This window comes from Panthera leo, chromosome A1 (assembly GCF_018350215.1).
Source record: "Panthera leo isolate Ple1 chromosome A1, P.leo_Ple1_pat1.1, whole genome shotgun sequence".
NCBI lineage: Eukaryota > Metazoa > Chordata > Mammalia > Carnivora > Felidae > Panthera > Panthera leo.
The window spans coordinates 216,765,283-216,777,849 of record NC_056679.1 but is presented as its reverse complement, the minus strand read 5'-3'; the positions used below and the strand labels follow the sequence as shown (position 1 = coordinate 216,777,849).

General features: G+C 38.1%; 1 long non-coding RNA gene across 1 annotated transcript; it reads left to right on the top strand.

Moving 5' to 3' along the window:
* The first annotated feature begins 651 nt into the window (after positions 1-651).
* Positions 652-8,710, top strand: LOC122202022. Its single transcript, XR_006194432.1, has 3 exons — positions 652-817; positions 3,624-3,704; positions 8,469-8,710. It is a non-coding gene; the product is annotated as an uncharacterized LOC122202022 (long non-coding RNA).
* Positions 8,711-12,567: the final 3,857 nt, after the last annotated feature.

Here is a 12,567-nt window from a genome sequence, read left to right as displayed (position 1 = left end):
CATCACTACTCTTTATTTCCCAAGTCTTTTCATCAACCCAAATGGAAATTATGTGCCCATTAAGATACAGGGGTATGATTTTTTAAACACTCCATGAAGCTATGAAGCAGGAAACTGATCTAAGTAGGATTATGTTTATAACAAACATAGGGAAAAAATAGACTAGAAGAAAATAAAATAATTACTGATTGTCTACGGTAGTGGAATAAGCAGTCTATTTTACTTTCTAAAACTTTGGTAATTAATTCCTCCAGGTTTTGTGAGATATAATTGACATATAACATTGTGTAAGTTTAAGGTGTAAATGTGTTGATTGAATACACATATATTGCAAATTGATCACCACCGTAGTGTTAGCCAACACTTCTATCACATCGCTTATCATTTTTTGTAGTGAAATATTAAAATGTAACCTCTTAGCAACTTTCAAGTACCTATCACAGTTTTATTAACTATAAACATCACGTTATACATTAGATCCTCAGAACTTATTCATCTTATATCTGAAAGTTTGTATCCTTCTTTTTAAAGTTTATTTGTTTTTGAGAGAGAGAGACAATGCTTGCAAGCGAGGGAAGGGCAGAGGGAGAGGGTTCCAAGCAGGTTCTGTGACGTCAGCACCAAACCTGCTGCAGGGCTCAGTCCCACAAACAGACAGATCATGGCCTGAGCAGAAATCAAGAGTTGGACGCTTAGCCGAGCTTAACCAATGGAACCAATCAGTCATCCCTGGAAGTCTGCACTCTTTGAACAACATCCCACAATTTCCTCCAGTACTCAGCCTCTGGTAACCACAATTCTACTTTGTTTCTATGAGGTCAGCTTTTTTAGATTCCATACATATGTGATATCATACAGTATTTGTCTCTCACTGTCTTATTTCACCTCACATAATACTCTCGTTTCATCCATGTTGCTGCAAATGGCAAGATTTAATTCTTATTGCTGAACTTTATTCCATCATATATATACCCCATATCTTATTTATCCATTCATCTGTTGACAGACATTTAACTGGTTTCTATATCCTGGCTATTTGGGTCATACTGCAATGAACATTGGACATAAATATCTCTTCAAGATTTTATTTTCATTTCCGTTGAATATATACCAAAAAGCAGAAATGCAGGATCAGATGGAAGTTCTATTTTTAATTTTTTGAGGAACCTCATTACTGTTTTCCATAGTGGTTGTAACCAATTTACATTCCTACCAACAGTGCACAAGGGTCCCCTTTTCTCCATGTCCTCACCAACATTCATCTTCTTGTCTTTTTGATGACAGCCAATCTAACAGGTGTGAGGTGATATCTAATTGTAGTTTTCATTTGCATTTTCCTGGTGATTGGTGATGGCAAGTATCTTTTCATGTACCTGTTGACCATTTGTATGTCTTCTTTGGAAAAACGTATATTTAGTTCCACTGCTTATTTTTTTTATTGATTTGTTTGTTTGCATCGAGTTGTATGATTTCTTTATGTATTTTGGATATTAACACCTTCTCAGATACATGATTCGCAAATATTTTTTTCTGTAGTTTACCTTTTCATTTTGTTGATTGTTTCTTTTGCTGTGCAGAAGCTAGTAGTGTGATATAGTCCCACTTGTTTTTGTTTTTGTTGCTTGTGTTTTTGTTGTCATAGTAAGAAAAAATAATTAATTATAAATCCTATTTTGGGCCCAAGTTTTTCTAAGTTTTTTATAGGTATTATTTGAAATATGCCATAGATATAAAGTATACTAGACTTAATAATAAAATGAACTACTTAGTTTAAGAACCAGAATGTTACTAGAAACCATTCAGACTCCTTGTGTGTCCCTCATTGATCCTTCTCTGTGGTTGCATTCCAGAAGTAACTAATCTGATTATTTTAATTATTTCTTCTTTCTTTTTATTTCTTTTTGGAAAAGAGTTTCACCTCAATCACATATGCTCATTGGCTCAATAAATAAAGTGTTTATTTTTCCTTGTTTGCAAGCTTTATAGAAATGATATAATTAATCTAATCTAATCTAATCTAACATAATTAATATAATATAATATAATATAATATAATATAATATAATATAGTCTTCTGAGACTTGTTTTTCTTTCACTTGATATTGTTTTTAAGATTATGGGCATATTCTATTATTTTCACTGTTTTTTTTTTTAATGTTTATTTATTTTTGAGAGAGCGCGAGCTCGAGTGGGGAAGGGCAGAGAGAGGGAGACACAGAATCCGAAGCAGACTCCAGGCTCTGAGCTGTCAGCACAGAGAGAGAGATATTTCTTTGAAAAATGTCATGGGAATTTTTATAGAAATTTCATTGAATCTACAGATGGCTTTGGATGCTGTTGACATTGTATTAATTATAATTCTTCCAAACAAGAACATGGGATATCTCTCCATTTGCTTCTGTCTTCTTCAAATTCTTTCACCAAAGTCTTATAATGTGCAATGTATAAATCTTTCACTTCCTTGGTTAAATGTATTTCTAAGTATTGTTTGATGCTATTGTAAATATTGTTTTCTTTCTTTAATTTTCACGTTTTACTGTAAGTGTAGAAACTTATTTCTGTTTGTTGATTTTGTTTCATACAACTTTAGCGAATTCATTAATTAGTTCTAACATTTTTATAATGAATTTTTTTCAGATTTTTGCATATAAGATCATACCATCTTCAAAAAATAAACAGCTCTCAGTTTTGTTAATATTTTCAATTGTTTTTATGGTCTCTATTTCATTTGTTTTTCTTCTTATTTTACTCATCTCTTTATTTCTTCTAACTTTGGTCTTTGTTTCTTCTTGTTCTAATTCCTGGAGGTGTAAATTTTAATTGTTTATTTGAGATCTTTCTTATTTTTTTTCTTTTTTAATGTAATTTTTATTTTTGCCAGAAAGAGAGTAGGTGCATGAGTGGGGGATGGGTAGAGAGAGGGAGACACACAGAATCTGAAGCAGGCTCCAGGCTCTGAGCTGTCAACACCGAGCCAGATTCGGGGCTCGAACTCACCAACCGCAAGATCATGACCTGAGCTAAAGCCAGGGGTTGGACGCTTAACCAACTGAGCCACCCAGGCACCCCAAGATCTTTCTTTTTCTTAATGTAAATGTTTATTACTGTAAACTTCTTTCTTAGAACCACTTTTGCTGCCTCCTTTAAGTTTTGATATGTCATGCTTGCATTTTCATTTGTTTCAAGGTATTTTTTTTTTATTTTGCTTTTGATTTCTTCTTTGAACCACTTGATTTTCCAGAAATATGGTGTTTAATTCCCACACATTTGTGAATTTTCAAGCTTTCCTCCTGTTATTTCAAGTTTCACACTATTGCGGTAGGAAAAAAAAAATACTTCGAATTATTCCCATCTTGTTAAATTTGCTAAGACTTGTTTTCTTAAGTATGATTTTGTGTTGTTTCATCAGAATATGATCTATTCTGGGGAAAGTTCCACATGTACTTTACAAAATGTGCACCCTGTTTTATTGGATGGACTGTTCTGTATATATCTGTTAGGTCCATTTGCTCTATGAAGTATGGTTCAAATCCAACATTTTCTGTTGGTTTTCTGTCTTTAGGATCTATCCATTGTTTATTTATTTTTTTATAATTTTTTTAAATGTTTATTTTATTTTTCAGTTCTGCCTGAAGAAGTCATTTCAGCTTTTCTTATAAGGCAGATCTAGTGGTGATGAATTTCCTCAGCCTCTGTTTATTATGGTAAGTCTTTACTTCTCCTTTATTTCTGAAGGGCAACTTTGTTGGGTAAGCATTTTTGGTTGGCAGTTTCTTTCTTTCTGCACCTTGTTTATATCACCCCATTCTCTCCTGGCCTACAAAGTGTCTGCTGAGAAATCTGCTAATAACCATATGGGAGATGCTATCAGATAGTTTTCTCTTCTTGCTTTTAAAATTCTTTATCTTTGTATTTAGATGGTTTTGTTATAATCTATTTTAGAGAAGATTGTTTTGGACTGAAATTTTGGGGTGACTTACTAATTTCATGAACTTTGATTTCCAAGCCATTATTTCTTAAAATGAACCTTCTACTTATACTCATCTCTTCTCCTTCTAGGACTTCAGTGATGAATACGGTATTTCTCTCAATGATATTCCATAAGTCTAGTAGGCTTTCTCTAATTCTTTTTTCTTTAAATTTTTATTTATTTTTAAGAGAAAGAGGCATGTGCATGCAGGGGAGGGGGAGAGAGAGAGGGAGACAGAGGATGCGAAGCGGGCTCAGTGCTGACAGCATAGATCCCGATGTAGGGCTCAAACCCACCAACACATGAACCCAGAGATCATGACCTGAGCCAAAGTCAGACGCTTAACTGACCGAGCCACCCAGGCACCCCTCTAATCCTTTTCATTTCTTTTTCTTTTTGGTTCTCAGATTGGATAATAAAAACTGATCTGTTTTATAAATCATTAATTCTCTCTTCTACTTGGTCAAGTCTGTTGTTGAGACTTTCTGTTGAATTCTTCAGTTCAGTCACTGTTTTCTGTAGCTCCAATAGCTCTGTTTGGTTCTCTTCTATATTTTCAGTCTGTCTTCACATTTTCTTGTATTCTTTCTCTGTTATTGTTAAATTGCTTATCTGTGCTCTCCTAGTTCTCTGAGCATTGGTAGAGCAATTAGTTTAAATTCTTTGTCAATTCCTGGATCTACATTTCTTTGGGTTCAGTCACTGCGGGATTACTATCCTTTTGGTGGAGTCACGTTTCCCTGATTTCTGCACTATCATTGTAAACTTGTATAGGTGTCTGCCCACTTGAAGAAGCAGTCACCTCTTCCAGAGTTTTTGGGCTACCTTCAGTAAAGGGAGACTTTCACCTGTGGGTAAAGACACACTGGGAGGATGCTGTGACTTTAAGTCTGGTGGTGGAGGACACCAGGTGTGAGCATATGTGGCAGCACTGGGTCCAGTGGGGCATGATGTCTCTTTGGCTCAGGCTGCTGCGGTCCACGGAATCAAAGCGTGATTCTTGGAGAGGACCATGGTGGGACCACAGAGTCTGCACAGACCAGGGCTGTTGGGGTACACAGCAATGAATCCAGGTCCAGCAGCTAGGGACCAAGACAGGCAGTGGTGTCGCCGGATCTGGCGGTGTGCACACACTCATCTGTGGGGGCCAGTTGCAGGTGTCTGCATGGGGTGAGGGGCCAATTGGTTGTAGACACATGCAAAATGGTGGCGGCCAGGGCTGGCAGCAAGTGGCAGGGTCCAGTAAGAGCTCATAGACGACTGAAGAGACACTGACTTTCAGCGTGTTCCCCTGTGGCTGTGGTTCCTGACCCCGCTCCCGGAGTGCAGACTGCTTTGGAGTCTGGTGATAAGAATCAGGACAGGGATGTGCCAATGCATGGCGGCAGGGGGTAGCTAATGGTGACCTCAGTGGGACAGGCCAATGACAGGCAGCTTTAAAGGCTTCGGCTGTCTGTGTGCTCTCCCGTGGTCATATACTTTCCCCTCAGGTGTGCACACTGCAGTGGAGGCAAGTGACAGATGTCGGACTGCTGGTATGAAAGTGCACAGCTGGAAAGGCTATCCCTGAGTGCACGCCCATCTGGGGGCCAGATGTGAAGGCATCTTGCACTTGAGCAGACACAGAGGCCTGCGCTGGCTGTGGATGCAGTTCCCAGACTCCAGTCGGATGGGAGGGAGGGAAGAAGAAGGGCGTTTGCATCGGCAAATGCAAAGCCCTGCGGGGCAAGACCAGTGAAAACCACAGTGGGTCTGTGACAGCTCTGACGGCTGCCGTTGTCATCAGTGGTGACATCTGCTGGGTTTGCCCACACAGCTGATCACAATGAACGATGACTGCACGTGCTGTGGCTGCGACCAGTAGCCCCCGCTTTCTGTGTTCCTGGTTGTCTCAGACCCCAGATCTCTCCCACAGCGGTTTTTGTTCATGGAGAGCTGTTGATCTCTGTGGCAGAACAGAAGGCTGGGGTCTCCTGTGTCTCCATTTTGGTGACATCAGTTCCACTCCAATCAATTTTATGATATCTAGTTTTTGGTCTCCAGGCATACTAGAAAACTAAGTGTGTACTGAAATATTGAGTGAAACAGCTTACCTTATGAAATTGATAGCTTCCTGAAAAGTTGTATCTAAGTTAACACTAGAGCGTGTCCGTGTTTGAAGGTATATGGAAGTTTAAATAAAAAATCTTATTTTGACTTGTGAATCTCAAGCACAGACTTGCAGACTTACTTAGACTGATTTTTTTTTAAGTTAATTCATTTATTTTGAGAGAGGTGGATGGGGGGCAGAGAGAGAGGGAGAGAGAGAATCCCAAGCAGGCTCCAGGCTGACAGGACAGAGCCTGATGCAGGCCTTGAACTCACAAACCATGAGATTATGACCTGAGCCTAAATCAAGAGGTGGCCACTTAATGGATTGAGTCACCCAGGTGTCCCATGCCTAGATGGATTTTTAATTGGGGGTTTGTTTTGCGCTAAAATGCAGAAAGAGTAAAAAAGGAAGGAGTTGAAAATGCCTAACATTTACAATAAAATAATTGTTTAAAGTTTGATACCTTCCTGCAAATGGAAAACCACCAAACATACACTTTTCTTTGATTATCAGATTGTCTTTTTTCAAACAAGTATTTGGTCATATTTCCCCACAAGTTAAAAATATCTTTTCAGTGAGCAAATTCTAATACTTGAATGAATAGACCACCACGCACAAATAGAACCAGGCTTTTGCCAGCCTAGATGTAAGATTTAAATGAAATATATTATCACCCTTATTCATATTTTGCCTCCAGACTCTGCTATAAGAGCTTTTCTACTTTGGAAATAAAATAACCAAAAGTTAATAAATGATTTAGAGGTGGGTAAGTGTTCTGGTGGATAAATTATTTGTGTTTATTCCCCAGATGAATAAATTTTCCTAAACAGATGGTAGAACTCACGTGAGCCTGCTCTTCTGTAAAGTTGAGTAAAAATAATTGAATCTATTTTATTTTTTTTAATGATTTATGTATTTTTGAGAGAGCACTAGCAGGGTAGGGGCAGAGAGAGGGGGACAGAGGAATTAAAAGGGGCTCTGTGATGACAGCAGAGAGCCACATGAAGCACTCAAACTCACAAACCACGAGATCATGACCTGAGCTGAAGTCAGACGCTTAACCAACTGAGCCACCCAGACGCCCCGGATATATACTATTTGTAAGATTTGTTTTCCCGATTGGAAGGATGTCAATAGCATTCTATTTTTATTTTCTTTTGGTGAATAATGAGGAAACAAGGGTTATAATGAACTTACTACACTGAACAATATGTTCAGCTAACAAATTTGAGTTGCTCCATCCCTGCTCTTAAATCAATTTCTTTGTGCCCTTCTTCAAGAATGAACCTAAAGGAGAACATATATATCATTTAGAAGAAGACATCATTGATTAAGTGTGCCTTTTTTTATCCCTTTCACTATACAGTATTGCTAGAAGAAGAAAGCCATATTGTGGTAAATCCAGACTAGAGATCAATGGTATTGCTCAAGCTGTGAACAAAGGGAACATGTATAATCATTAAGATTAAGCATTAAAGTTTGATACTGGGAGAGGAAGCCTTGTATAACTTAGAGTAAATCCTTGCAAAAATGGAGAGACAAAAATGTCTCTTTAATATATTAAGCTGAAAAGATACACATGTGCCAACTGGAAAGAATTCAGCTATAGTTAATTGTCTATTGCAAATCCTACCGTTACTTCGGAGAAGTCAGAGGTGTGGTCACAAAGAATCATTAGCTAAGTTATACAAAAAAAATAAAATAAAATAAAATAAAAAAACACAAGACTTTTTTGGTATTGAAATGCAATGTGAGTACATATTTTTATCCTATTATAGAGGAACAATAGCAGGCTCACACAAGTCAACGGATTTCTGTTTCTTAGACCACTAGCAGCCTTGTTGATATTATCTGAATATTAAAGAAAACTGAAGGATTGTTGTAACATATGTCAATAGTCCTATAGATAACTTGAAAAACCATGAGAAACTATTTTATAGTTTTTCCCATGATGTTATAAAGATTTAGGTTTAGCCTAACATAACCTAGAACATATAGACACCATTAAGTTTTTCTTAAGGACTAAAAATTACAGAATCTTGAAAATTTGTCACATTTATCTCCCAAATGGCTTAATCTTCACCCCTGTGTGTTTTTAACCTTGTTTCACATGAAGGAAGCTTTAATACTATCTATTTCAATACAGTCAACTGCTCTTTCTTTTCTGACATAGATCTAAAAGGGTTTAAAAACCCTGATGGCATCCTGCCAGGAATTAGCTGCAGGTAGAAAGGTAGAGGGAATAAAAAAGTAAACAAAGTTTCAACCCACTGAGAGAGCTGCTCCAAGCTAGATAATAAAGACAGCAGGTTTATATGCTGGTTTTTCTTCAGGGAAAGAATGTTGGACAGTTTCCTGTTGATTGATTCTCTAAATCTTTCCCTTTCATGTTCAATCTTTCCACAGTCTCTGCTGCCGTTTCTACTGTTCTTTCAAGTAAGAAGTTTGATTCCCAGCAGTGCTAATATTGGTTTCTTCCTGGACAAGAAAGTTATGAAAATCTTAAAGCCAATGAAATGGAATTTTTACATCATCCATTTATGTGACAAGTTTATTACTGCCTTTGAAAATTGTTTTACTCAGTTTCATTGTAGTCATCTTGTAGGAGTAGACAATGAAAAAGTAGCTTAAAAATTCAATTTTTTATAATAAAAAATATGTATAAGGGTTTTTATGTGGGTTCTTAAGTTTCTGCCAAAGAGAACAGCTCACATGAGCAATTCGTAAAAGCCTGGATTCAACTTTCTTTTTTTAATTTTTAAAAATGTTTACTCATTTTTGAGAGAGAGAGAGACACACAGTATGAGTGGGGAAGGGGCAGAGGGAGAGGGAGACCCAGAATCTGAGCTGTCAGCACAGAGCCTGACGCAGGGCTTGAACCCACAAACTGTGAGGTCATGACCTGAGCTAAAGTCGGACGTTTAACCAAGTAAGCCATCCAGGCACCCCTCATTCTTGGAGTGAATTTTTCCATCTTCTGTGGAAGATGGTACAAGCCAGTGGTGAACATAGGAGTTATCCTGGGGGGAAAAAAAAAGAGAAAAGAAAAAGGTTTGTCTGAGCCCAATAACATAGCTTTACAATTGTATGAATTATTTAATTCTTATAATCTGTGTTCTTTTCATTCTTTCATTCTTTCCTGGAAAGCTCCTTTCCTACAAACTGAGAGCTCTTCCTACTAAAGAAAATGTGAAAATGGCCTATTAGTTTCCAGTGATGCTTGCATTCACGTGACTATGGTAAAGGAGGCAACTATGGGTTAGTTTTCTAGTTCATTTTTCAATATGGTTGGTTGTCCCTGAAGATATCTTGTGATTTTTACTATCACTTCTCATGAGGCCAGAGAAAGGTGCTCGGAAGGGTACTTATGTTTCTGTTATGTGGAGGAAGAACTTGTAAAATATGATGCTGAGGAAAGACCTGGGTTTAATATCAGCCTTTTGTGACCAATGTTTAGTTGCAGAATCCACCTTCCAGCCTGTGTAGCCATTAAGAATACTAAGGAGGCCACGATGAAAGAGAGAATCAGAGAGTCTTACTTATTTATATTAATTGTATAATTTTTATCTTTAAAATACACTTAAAGACAATATTAATATAACACATTTACAGGGGCGCCTGGGTGGCTCAGTCGGTTAAACATCTAACTCTTGGTCTCCACTCAGTCCATGATCTCAGGGTTTGTGAGTTCAAGTCTTGGTCTCTGCTCAGGTCATGATCTCAGGGTTCATGAATTCAAGCCCTATGTCACACTCTGCACTGACAGCACAGAGCCTGCTTAGGATTCTGTCTCTCCCTCTCACTGTCCCTCCCCAGCTATATCTGTCAAAATAAATACATAAAAATTAAAATATATATATACATATATGACATATATTCATGTATAAAAGTTTGTGTTGTTGTGTTGCTTTTGGGTGCTGTCTTCATTACTTTCTTTGTTTTCTCTCCTTTTTTTTTTTTGGTCCCCACCAGGGACACCTGGGTGGCTCAGTCAGTTAAGCATCTGACTTCAGCTCAGGTCATGATCTCACAGTCTGTGAGTTCAAGCCCCGTGTCGGGCTCTGTACTGACAGCTCAGAGCCTGGAGCCTGCTTCAGATTCTGTGTCTCCCTCTCTTTCTGCCCTTCCCCCACTCGTGCTCCTGCTCCTGCTCTCTCTCTCTCTCTCAAAAATAAATAAACATTTAAAAAATAATAAATAAAAGAAAAAAAAATGAGCACTGGAGATAACTTGAAAGGGGCTTTCAAGTTAATATAAATTGCCAACTCATATCAGTGAGCATTACCGACAACAATCCCCCAACACCAGCCTACGTAACATAAAAATAGGGCTTGTCAAGAAAGTGAAGCATGGAATTTTGGGGTCTAGTGTGAACTATTGTCGTATTTCTCCTACCCGGTCCCCCACCTCTGCACTAAACCAGGGGAAAAGCAAGATTGCATCACTGGGGCCATGGAATCCTCTGCCCTCAGTGTATGAAAAGCAAGACTATTAAGATTTGCCTGTAGGTCAAGTGACACTATTGGGCTATAACCAGGCGCAAAAAATTTTGATGGGACTCTTCCTAGGAAAGTAGCCAACCAAGGTGAAGAACCAGTGTAGCGCTCTGGGACAAATTGAAAGAATATGGTCAAGAAATTTCTGCCTAATACTGCATCGTGTCAGGAAATTCTGAAACACAGAAGACCCTTAAGGGCTCCGAAAATTCATAAATTCATCCCAAGATAATTCAGAATTTCAATGCCTGCTATGTGAAGCAGGGACAGCTGAGAAGGAATTATAAACAGCATGAGCTGTGTTAGTTATCTCCTGTGTAATTTTTCTATCATAGCTGAAACAAATTACCTCATACCCAGTGGCTTAAAACAACACATATCTGTTATGTTATAGTTATGTAGGTTAGAAATCCCTATGGGTTTCACAAGACTAAAATCAAGGTGTCAACAGACCTTATTTCATTCTGGAAGCTTAAGAAGAGAATCTCATTTTTGGTCATTAAAGCATTGGCAAAATTAAGTTCCTTTCAGTTATCGGACTGATGTTCCTCCTTCCACTCCAGCATTTGACCGGAGGCAGCCTGTATCTCCTAGAAGTCTCTCTCTAGTCTTTTCCCCAAATACTTTACATCTCAGAACAAGGAACTGGGCATAACACCCTTCTTATATAAAAGCCATCTCTTCAACCTTCTTTCTTTAAAGCATCTTTTTTTTAATGTTTGTTTGTTTGTTTGTTTTGAGAGGGAAAGAAAGAGACAGCATGAGAGGGGAGAGGCAGAGACAGAGGGGGACTGAGGATCTGAAACTGAGTTAGAGCTGACAGCAGGGAGCCTGACACAGGGCTGGAACTCAGGAATCTCGAGATCATGACCTGGGCCGAAGTCAGATGCTCAACCGACTGAGCCACCCAGGCACCACTAAATCAACTCTGATCACAGATGGGAAAGCTTCTCTCCCTTTAAAGTCCCTTGTGATTTCATTGTACCCTCTCAAACAGTCTAGGAGAATCTCATCTCAAAATCTGTAACCTCAATCACATCTTTAGAATACCTTTTGTCAGGTGAGGCTCATTGTCACGGGCTCCAAGGATCTGTATGTGGACATCTTTGAGGAACGATTATTCTGTTTACAACATGCATCTTTTTTTATTTCTCTTCCTCTCAACTCTGGACAAACCAGAAGATGGAGAAAGTTATAGTAAAAGAATAAGTACGGCTATTGAGGCACCCCTAGTCCCAGAATCTCAGTGGCCTAAACTGAGAGGCAGGGGAAATTGTGAATTGGATGTGAGATTGGAGTTTAACTTTGGACTGGAAAAAGCTTTGCTTAGAAAAGCTTCAACTGAACAGATAGCTATCACATCTACCCAAGATGACATTTAAAGGAGTGGGAAGGGGTAATTTGAACTACTTTTCTGAGAGCCAAAGCGAGACAAAAATCATTTTCTATTTGTGTATCCACAATGAATTCAATGCATTCAATGAAAAGGTTACACATATTTAATGTTTTAATTTTTTGTTATTTTATTAGATTATTAGTGGTATGGTTATTTGGGAATGGAAAGTCTGTAACACGTGTGTTGTTCCCTTGTGTGGGGGGGTTGTAGTGACGGGAAAAAGAGACTCTTTGCTCCTGTTCATCTGACAGCTATATTCAAGAACACATTTTGATGTAAACTAAAGAAAAATCATTTCATAAAATACGATAATGGTAGACATAAATTACCTGCTCATCTGTTCTAGGACGTATATGAGACACTTGAGGATTGTTATTAGGTTTCACCTCACCAAAAAATACTTGTTCTTTGTCACGTTTTCTGTTATATATATGAGGGCCTTGAAGTCAAACAAATTCTCTTAAGTCACAACACCAATAAATAGAAAAAGAAACCTTGAATCTGCATTTGCCTTACTTCAAAGTAGGGGTCTTAACAAGTGGGATACTTATTTTTTTTCTCTCCCATGTTTTCCTTAAGTATATCTTTGTGGGCACACAAACAGCAGGAGAGA